The sequence below is a fragment of the Myotis davidii genome, unplaced genomic scaffold (assembly GCF_000327345.1).
Source record: "Myotis davidii unplaced genomic scaffold, ASM32734v1 scaffold42, whole genome shotgun sequence".
In the NCBI taxonomy this organism is placed as follows: domain Eukaryota; kingdom Metazoa; phylum Chordata; class Mammalia; order Chiroptera; family Vespertilionidae; genus Myotis; species Myotis davidii.
Genome location: NW_006294243.1, coordinates 1,723,888 through 1,733,022, shown reverse-complemented (window position 1 = coordinate 1,733,022; position 9,135 = coordinate 1,723,888). Strand labels below are relative to the sequence as shown.

Here is a 9,135-nt window from a genome sequence, read left to right as displayed (position 1 = left end):
TTGCCCTCCCCTGCCAACCATCTTGTGGCCATCTTGTGACCACATGTTGCGGCCATCTTGTGTGATGGCATGATGATCAATTTGCATGTTACCTCTTTATTATGGACTTTTAATTTCTTAGTATAGGTAGTGTTTTATGAAAAAAAGAGTTTGATGCTCAAATAAGTTTATGAAATCATAGGTCAAATCCAGTTAAACAGATTAACACTGAATTTCTCCATGTATGTCACATAATAATGTGCTTCATGCCTTTCTGATAGCAGGCTCTTTCCTGCAGAGTTATACAAAAGTTTTTGACCAAGGTAACCCTTTACTGTTCTATAAGATCATACATCTAGGATCAATAAGAAAAAAATATAAGAAAATGTCTAATTTTGTTGTTATAGTATTGAAGTCAGATGTTGATAGTAATATTTATTGCATAGGTAACAGATTTTCATCAAGAAGCTGTCAATCAGACAGTTGAATTTGAACAAAGTGTTTAGACTAGATAAGGAAACAAGCATTTATATGTCTATGTAGTGAGGGGATATTCCAAGAAGAAGGAATACAAAATATAAAGGCATTCAGGAGGGAATTTGTCTAGTGTGTGCAATAAGTAACAGGGTGTGAACTGAATGAGAAGGAGAATAGTAGATGATGATGTCAGAAAAGTAATAAAAAGAAAAAACATCATGTAGGGTTCTCTGGGTCATTGTAAGAATCTTTTCTTTTACTGTAAGTGAGATGGGAAAGCACTGGAGATTTGAGGCAGAGAAATAACATGACCTAACATATTTTTAAAGAACACTCTGAACTGTGTTGAGAATAGGCAGAAGGGGAGAAAAAAGGAACAGACAGATAAATTCGAAGGTATTCCAATAATCTAGATAGATAATAAAAGAGGTGTGAACTAAGATGTTCATGGTAGCGATAGTGTGGAATGTTTCATTTCTAAGCATATTTGAAAATAGAGACAATAGCAGTTTCTGTGCAACTGGCCTGTGGGATGAGACAACATGGTTTTTGCTTAATCACTTAGAAAGATCTACTTACCATTTACTAGTATTACCATAGTACAGATAGGAGGATATGGTGGGAGGGCAAGTATGAGAAGACTATGAGGCTTCTAAATGGAAAAATGAATTGGCAGTCGGAGTGCTTTGTACAGAGTTCAGAAGAGAATTCTGAATTAGGGCTGTATTTCTGAAAATTGTCAGCAGGGAAATGGGTTTTACTTGTAAGTTACTGGGACTGAATGAGATTTCCAAGGAAGTGAGTAAAGACAGAGAAAAAAAGAGGAACAAGGACTAATGACTAAAACTCCTTCAAACTGGCAAGAAGAGAGAATGAAGAAGGATGGCAAGAAGGATACTGGGAAGAAGTAGCCAGTAAGGTAAGAGGAAGTTGGGAGAATGATCTGGAAGCAAAGTCAAGAGCATATCAAGATAGGCCAAGTTGTTCTTTCCGGACCTGGTGAAATGGGAGGCACCATCATGAGAGTGGACATCTGCCACAACAAAGGCAGAAAGGTCCAGCATGAGGAGCACGATAGCCAGGACATCTACCCCAGCTGTTGATTGAGCTGGATAGGTTTCTGGCTGGATGAACCAACTCCTCCTTCGAACAAGTGATGCCAAAGAGGTTGTTCATGAGCACACCAACCGGTGCCTCTGTCCCTTTCCAAGATGATCTGGAAGCTGAAGCTTCCTGGCTAGGAGGATAAAATGTCCGTGGTTGTAGGGCCTATCACTGGTAATGTGCATATGCAGAAAGTACCCAAGCTGGAGGTGTGTATTTTATGAGCAGCCCACCTAGAGCCACACCCCCAAGGCTGAGGGTAAGCTCCTTACCTTCAACCAGCTGGCCTTACACCCCTAAGGGCTGTGGCTTGGTCCTGCTCTCTGATTCCACAAGGACCAAAAGATGGACAGGAATTTGGCAAGGCTCAGGCAACCCCTGGCAGCCACACCAAACCCCATGTGTGCTCCAAGAGTGGGGAGTTCTAGTATACCAGAGGCTAATGGGCCATCACAGCTGCAAAAACTGATATAAGAAATATAGTTAATAATATTGTAATAACTATATGGTGCCAGTTGGGGAAACACTTTGTAAGGTATATGACTATCTAACCACTATTCTGTACACCTGAAACTAATCCTTTATAATAAGAGGTAATATGCAAATTCACCCTCATTCTCTCATAGTATGGTTGCCTATAACCAGGCCGGCAGGGGGGTTAGTGTGGGACGACCAAAAGACTGAATAAGCAGGCTGTGTGGGGCAACCAGGCTGGCAGGGGTGCTAGTGAGGGACGACCAAACAACTGAATAAGCAGGCTGTGTGGGGCGACCAGGCTGGAAGGGGGGTTAGTGAGGGATGACCAAATGACTGAACAGCAGGAACCAGGTTGGGGGGGGGGCAGTTAGGGGCAACCAGGCATGCAGGCAGGTTAGTGATTAGGAGCCAGAGGTCCAGGATTGTGAGAGGGATGTCCGACTGCCAGTTTAGGCCTGATCCCCAGGATCTGGCCTAAACCGGCAGTTGGGCATCCCGAGGGGTCCCAGATTGGAGAGGGTGCAGGCTGGGCTGAGGGGACCCCCAGCCATGCACAAATTTCATGCACCGGGCCTCTAGTTAAAAATAATATTGAATGTAAACTGTAAAAAAATGTGATAAAAAGTACTATTCCTATATAAAATAAAATAGTTATAAGAAAAAGGTGTATTTCTAAGTCTAAAATAAAATAAAAATTCTAACCCCAGATCATGCCTTTATATTAGGAAAGACTTTTGATGCTGACAGAATAAAAAAGATAGGCCATGTCAGATGAGAACTGAGAATTCAGTTTGTCATTGACTGTGATAAAGGCAATCTTGAGTGTAGTGCAGGGATGACAGGCTGAATGCAGTAAGTTCAAGAGAAAATGAGACAAGGGAAACAGCAGTAGTCAGAGAATTAAACATTGAACTGTTTGTTGTAAAAGTAGAGCAGGGAAATGAAGTCTTGTTAAGGGGATATGGAGCCGTGAAGTTTGTATTTTTATTTTATTTTTTAAAGATGAGAAAGGGTGGAATGTGATGCACATGAAGAAGATTGACCTTAGATCCATGGTCGGCAAACCGCGGCTCGCAAGCTACATGCGGCTCTTTGGCCCCTTGAGTGTGGCTCTTCCACAAAACACCACGTGTGGATGCGCATGTACAGTGCGATTGAAACTTTGTGGCCCATGCACAGAAGTCAGTATTTTGTGGAAGAGCCGGTATTTTGTGGAAGAGCCACACTCAAGGGGCCAAAGAGCCGCATGTGGCTCGTGAGCCGCGGTTTGCTGAGCCGCAGTTTGCTGACCACTGCCTCAGATTATAAGCCAGCCATAGTAACAGAAGGTAAAAAACACAGGGCAGGTAGAGTGAAAATCCCTCAGTGATGCTCCTTTTTTTCTCCATCAAATAGCAAACAAGGTTATCAGCTGGGAATGAAGACGGGAGATAGAGTTCAAGGTCTGATGAGAAAAGGACAAAGTTTTCTGTGCACATGTTGACTGGATTTAGGGAAATGCATTTTGATTTCTTGGTACCACTAATGAGCACACTTGAGGTTAATGATTATGAACTTAAAGTGAGACCAGTCACCATGGTGGGCTATTTCTCTGTAGCCATGTGCAGCTATGGGGGCAGGTGTGGAATAAGCATGGAGTTGTATTTAAATAGAGATGAGGTTTTGATAAGTGGATATGATATGGAATGAGAAAAGCAGGGAGTTAAAGGATGATGATCATTTCCCATGTAGAAAAGTAATTCATTTAGTGATTATTTATTCTAATAGTACTATTCTTTAAATAATATTAGTGATTAAAATGCAAGCTTGTAAAGGTATATAAGGTAGAATAAACAAACTCACATTAAAACCCACTTCGATCCCATGTCCCAGAGGTGGCTACTATAAATAGTTTTGTGTCTATCCTTCTAGACATTTTCTATGAATACATGAATAGATAGTTTTTTAAAGCAAATATTGCTTCACACCATTAATATAGTCCTGGTAGTTAACTTTTCTCATTCAACAATATATCACGGGCACACTTCCACCCTTGTTCCTAGAGCTCTATCTCATCCCACAACCACATAATATGTTATTATGTTGCTGAGCCATGATTTATTTAAATAATCACATTTTTCTTTAGGTTATTTCCAGCTTTTGCTATTATGGATAATGCAACATGAACATCTTAATCTACAAAAGTTTATTAGTTCTTGAATTGTTCCTCTAATGTAGATTGCTAGAGGAAGGATTGCATAGTCAGAAAGTATGTGGTGTTTCACAATTTCTACTAAATTATACCCACAAAGAACATAGCAATTTATTTCTCTTCTACGGTCTCATCAACACTTGATATGAAAAATACTTTTTCACTTATGAAGAGTTTGAATATCACTTTTTATTTTATATTTCACAACCATGAGATTAAAACAATTTTAATATTTGGCCATTTTCAGGTCTCTATTTTATTTTAGTTCACTTGAGAAATAGATTCTCTACATGAATATTTATTACCACATATATATTCTTCTTTTCCTCCACCAAAGGTAAACATTGTCCTGAAGAATATTTTTCTTTTTAACATATTAAATATTTTACATGTATCTTTTCATTTTTTTATCTTTGCTAATTTTCAGCCATCATGAGGGGAAGGATTTGTGCTTGTTTGGTTCACTTTGAGTCTCCACTGTAGGATGAGGATGGCACATTGTAGCATCTCAAAAGTAATTTTCAAATAAATAATGAGTGAATGAATCGGATATGTATTATCACTCACATCATTGTCCTTTTACCATAAATATACATAAAATGTTATCACGTATAAATGGAATCATACTCTGTATTCTTCACAAACTGATTTTTTGACGCACCATTTTGCTTTTGAGGTATCGTCAAGTCAAGTAAATACATTTTAATCTAATTCATTCATATAAATTTGTGAATTATATCATCCATTATCATTAGAACTATTTATTTATCCTATTACTCAGGGGCAGTTAGGTTATTACTCACTTTTTAAATGTTATTTTAAACACTTTATATAGTTACAATATTGTGAAATGTTTTGTATAGAACTATGTAGGTGAATTTCAATTCCAGGGAAGAATTAACCAAACTGTATAGGACAATACTAATTAAACTTTTCTCACCCCCCAAACATTTTTATAACCCTTTAAAAATTCTTTCTCTGGGAGTTTAGTGGTGCTTGAAATAGAAATAATGTGTGAGTTAGAAAAAGAAAAAAAAACATTCAGTGTTTACTAATAAGAATTTTGGTCTCAGGACCTATTTATATTATTTTTATTTCTTTTGTATTTAATTTATTGGTGACATTGGCAAATAAAATTATACATGTTTCAGGTATATAACTCTGCAATAGATCATCCATATACTGTGTTGTGTATTTACCACCCCAAGTCAAGTCTCCTTACACCTCCAATCATCCTGTCTTTACTCTCTTCCACCTTCCTCCACCCCCTTCCCTCTGGTAATCACCATACTGTTGTTTCTGTCCATGAGTCTTTCTTTCTTCTTTTCTTTTTTTTTTTTACTTTATCCCTTAACCTTTCTCACCCAGCTCCCCCCACCCCCCGCCACTCCTTCCCCTCTGACAGCTGTCAGTCTGTTCTCTATATCTATGAGTCTGTCTCCACTTTGTTAGTTTGTCTTTTTCTGACTGGCTTATTTCACTTACCATAATACTCACTAGGTCCATCCATGCTGATGCAAAAGATAGGAGTACTTTCTTTTTTACAGCAGGGTGGCATTCAATGTGTAGATGTACCACAGTTTTTTAATCCACTCATCTGCTGATGGGCACTTAGGCTGTTTCCAAATCTTAGCTATGGTAAATTGTGCTGCTATGAACATAGGGGTGGATATGACTTTTCTGATCAATATTTCTAGTTACTTAAGATAAATTCCTAGAAGTTGGACTACTAGGTCAAATGGGAGTTCCATTTTTAATTTTTTGAGGAAATGCCATACTGTTTTCCACAATGTCTGCACCAGTCTGCATTCCCACCAGCAGTGAAGGAGGGTTCCTTTTTCTCCACATCCTCTCCAGCACCTGTCATTTGTTGATTTGTTGATGATAGCCATTCTGACAGTTGTGAGGTGGTACCTCATTGTTGTTTTTATTTTTCATCTCTCGGAAGAGTAGTGACTTTGAGTATGTTTTCATATATCTCTTGGCCTTCTGTATGTCCTCTTTCGAAAAGTGTCTATTTAAGTCTGTTGCCCATTTTTTGATTGGGTTATCTTCCTTTTGTTAAGATGTATGAGTTCCATATAAAATTTAGAGACTAGGCCCTTATCAGGTATAACATTGGCAAATATATTCTCCCATGAAGTGGGCTTTCTTGTTGTTTTGTTGATGGTTTCTTTTGCTGTGCAGAAGCTTTTTATTTTGATGTAGTCTCATTTGTTTTTCTCCTTTGTTTCCATTGCCCTAGAAGTGATAGCAGTGAAGAAATTGCTATGACATATGTCTGATATTTTGCTGCCTATAGATTCTTCTAAGATTTTTATAGTTTCCCATCTTATGTTTAAGTCCTTTATCCATTTTGAGTTTATTTTTGTGAATGGTGTAAGTTAATGGTCTAGTTTCATTTTTTTGCATGTATCTGTCCAATTTTCCCAACACCATTTATTGAAGAGACTGAATTGACTCCATTGTATGCACTTGCCTCTTTTGACAAATATTAATTGAACATAATGACTTGGGTCCATATCTGGGTTCTCTGTTCTGTTCCATTGGTCTATATGTCTATTCTTCTGCCAGTGCCAGGAAGTTTTGAGAACAGTGGTTTTGTAACAGCTTGACATCTGTGATCCCTCCAACTTTGTTCTTCTTTCTCAAAATTACTGTCACTATTCAAGGTCTTTTTATGTTCAGTATGAATTTTTGGAGAGTTTTTTCTATGTCTGTGAAATACGCTGTTGGTATTTTAATGGGGACTGCATTAAATCTATAGTTTTCTTTTTGTAGTATGGACATTTTAATGATGTTGATACTAACAATCCATGAACAAAATATATTCTTCCATTCTTCCTCTATCTCTTTTCTCAATGTCTTTTAGTTTTCTGAGTACAGTTCTTTTACCACCTTAGTCAAGTTTATTCTTAGGTATATTTATTATTTTTGTTGCAATGGTAAATGGGATTTTTGTTTTTTGTTTGTTTGTTTGTTTCTCTTTCTGTGAGTTCATTATCCTATATAATAAAAGGCTTATATGCAAATCGATGGAACAGTGAGACGACAGGTTGCTATGATGCACACTGATCACAGGGGGCAGACACTCAATGCAGGAGCTGCCCCCTGGTGGTCAGTGTGCTCCCACAGGGGGACCACCACTCAGCCAGAAGTTGGACTCATGGTTGGCAAGCACAGAGGCAGTACTCCACTGCAGCACTAAGGATGTCCGACTGATGACTTAGTGGGGCTCTCCAAGAAGTAAAGCAGGGAGTGGGCCTAAGCCATCAGTCAGACACCCCCCCGCAAGGGTTCTCAGACTGCAAGAGGGTGCAGGCCAGGCTGAGAGATACCCCCCTCCCCAGCGAGTACACGGATTTTAGACACTGGGCTTCCAGTTGGTGTATAAAAAAGCCATAGATTTCGGGTGTTAATTTTGTATCCTGCTACATTGCTGAATTCATTTATTAAATCTATTAGTTTTTTATGACATCTTTAAGGTTTTCTATGTATAATATCATGTCATCTGATAATAATGAAAGTTTTACTTCTTCTTTTCCAATTTGGATGCCTTTTTTTCTTCTTCTTGTCTGATCCCTATGCTAGCACTTCCTTCTTCACTGACTCCATCCACACATTTGGGAACCCCTGCACCACTGGGGCTGGACTCCAACACAATACTATTTAGGCCAATTGAAAGTGGGCATCCTGATCCTGTTCCTGTTCTTAGGAGAAATGGTTTTAGCTTTTGCCCATTGAGTATGATGTTGGCTGTAGGTTTGTCATATAAAGCTTTATTATGTTGAGGTATGACCCCTCTTTTCCCACTTTGCTGAGAGTTTTTACCAAGAAAGGTCATTGGATTTTGTTAAATGCCTTTTCTGCATCAATTGATAATATTATGTGATTTTTGTCTTTCAATTTGTTTATGTAATGCATCACCATTATTGATTTGCAGATATTGTCCCATCCTTGCATCCCAGAATAAATCTCATTTGATCATGGTGTGTGATCTTTCTAATGTAATGCTGGATCCAATTTTCTAGGTTTATGTTGAGGATTTTAGCATCTATGTCAGCCGTGGGCAAATTATGGCCCACGGGCCGGATCCGGCCCATTTGAAATGCATAATACTAAAAAAAAAAAAAAAGACTGTACCCTTTTATGTGGGGATGTTTACTTTGAATTTATATTAGTTCACACAAACACTCAATCCATGCTTTTGTTCTGGCCCTCTGGTCCAGTTTAAGACCCCATTGTGGCCCTCGAGTCGAAAAGTTTGCCCACCCCTGATCTATGTTCATCAGAGATATTGGCCTGTAATTCTTTCTTTGTAGTGCATTTATCTGGTTTTGGGATTAGGGTAGTGCAGGCTTCATAGAAAGAGTTTGGAAGTGTGCCTTCTTCTTGAAATTTTTTGAATAGTCTGAGGAGGATAGGTTTTAGTTCTTCTTTGAATGTTTGGTAAAATTTTTCTGTGAAGCCACCTGGCCCGGGGCTTTTTGTTTGTTTGTTTTCTGGAGATTTTTTAATTACTGCTTCAGTTTCCTCTATAGTTACTGGCCTATTTGGATTTTTTTTTATTTTCCTAGTAGAGTTTTGGAAGGTCGTATTTATAAAGGAATATATCCATTTTGTCTAGGTTGTCCAGTTTGTTGGAATAGAGTTGTTCACAGTATTTTTTTTTTTTAACAATGCTTTGTTTTTCTGTGGGGTTTATTGTTATTTTGCCTCTTTCATTTTTAATTTTATTTATTTGGGTCTTCTGTCTTTACTTCTTGGTGAACCTGGCTAGAAGTTCATCTATCTTGTCTTGTTTATTCTTTCAAAGAATCAGTTCTTGGTTTCATTGATCTTTTGTATTGTTGTTGGTTTTTGTTTGTTTGTTTTTTATTTGTTTGTTTGTTTTTTGAGGTAGGCCT

At 38.1% G+C, this 9,135-nt stretch overlaps 1 pseudogene; it reads left to right on the top strand.

Moving 5' to 3' along the window:
• Window positions 1-1,475: 1,475 nt before the first annotated feature.
• LOC102768075 lies at window positions 1,476-1,988 on the top strand (annotated as a pseudogene).
• Window positions 1,989-9,135: the final 7,147 nt, after the last annotated feature.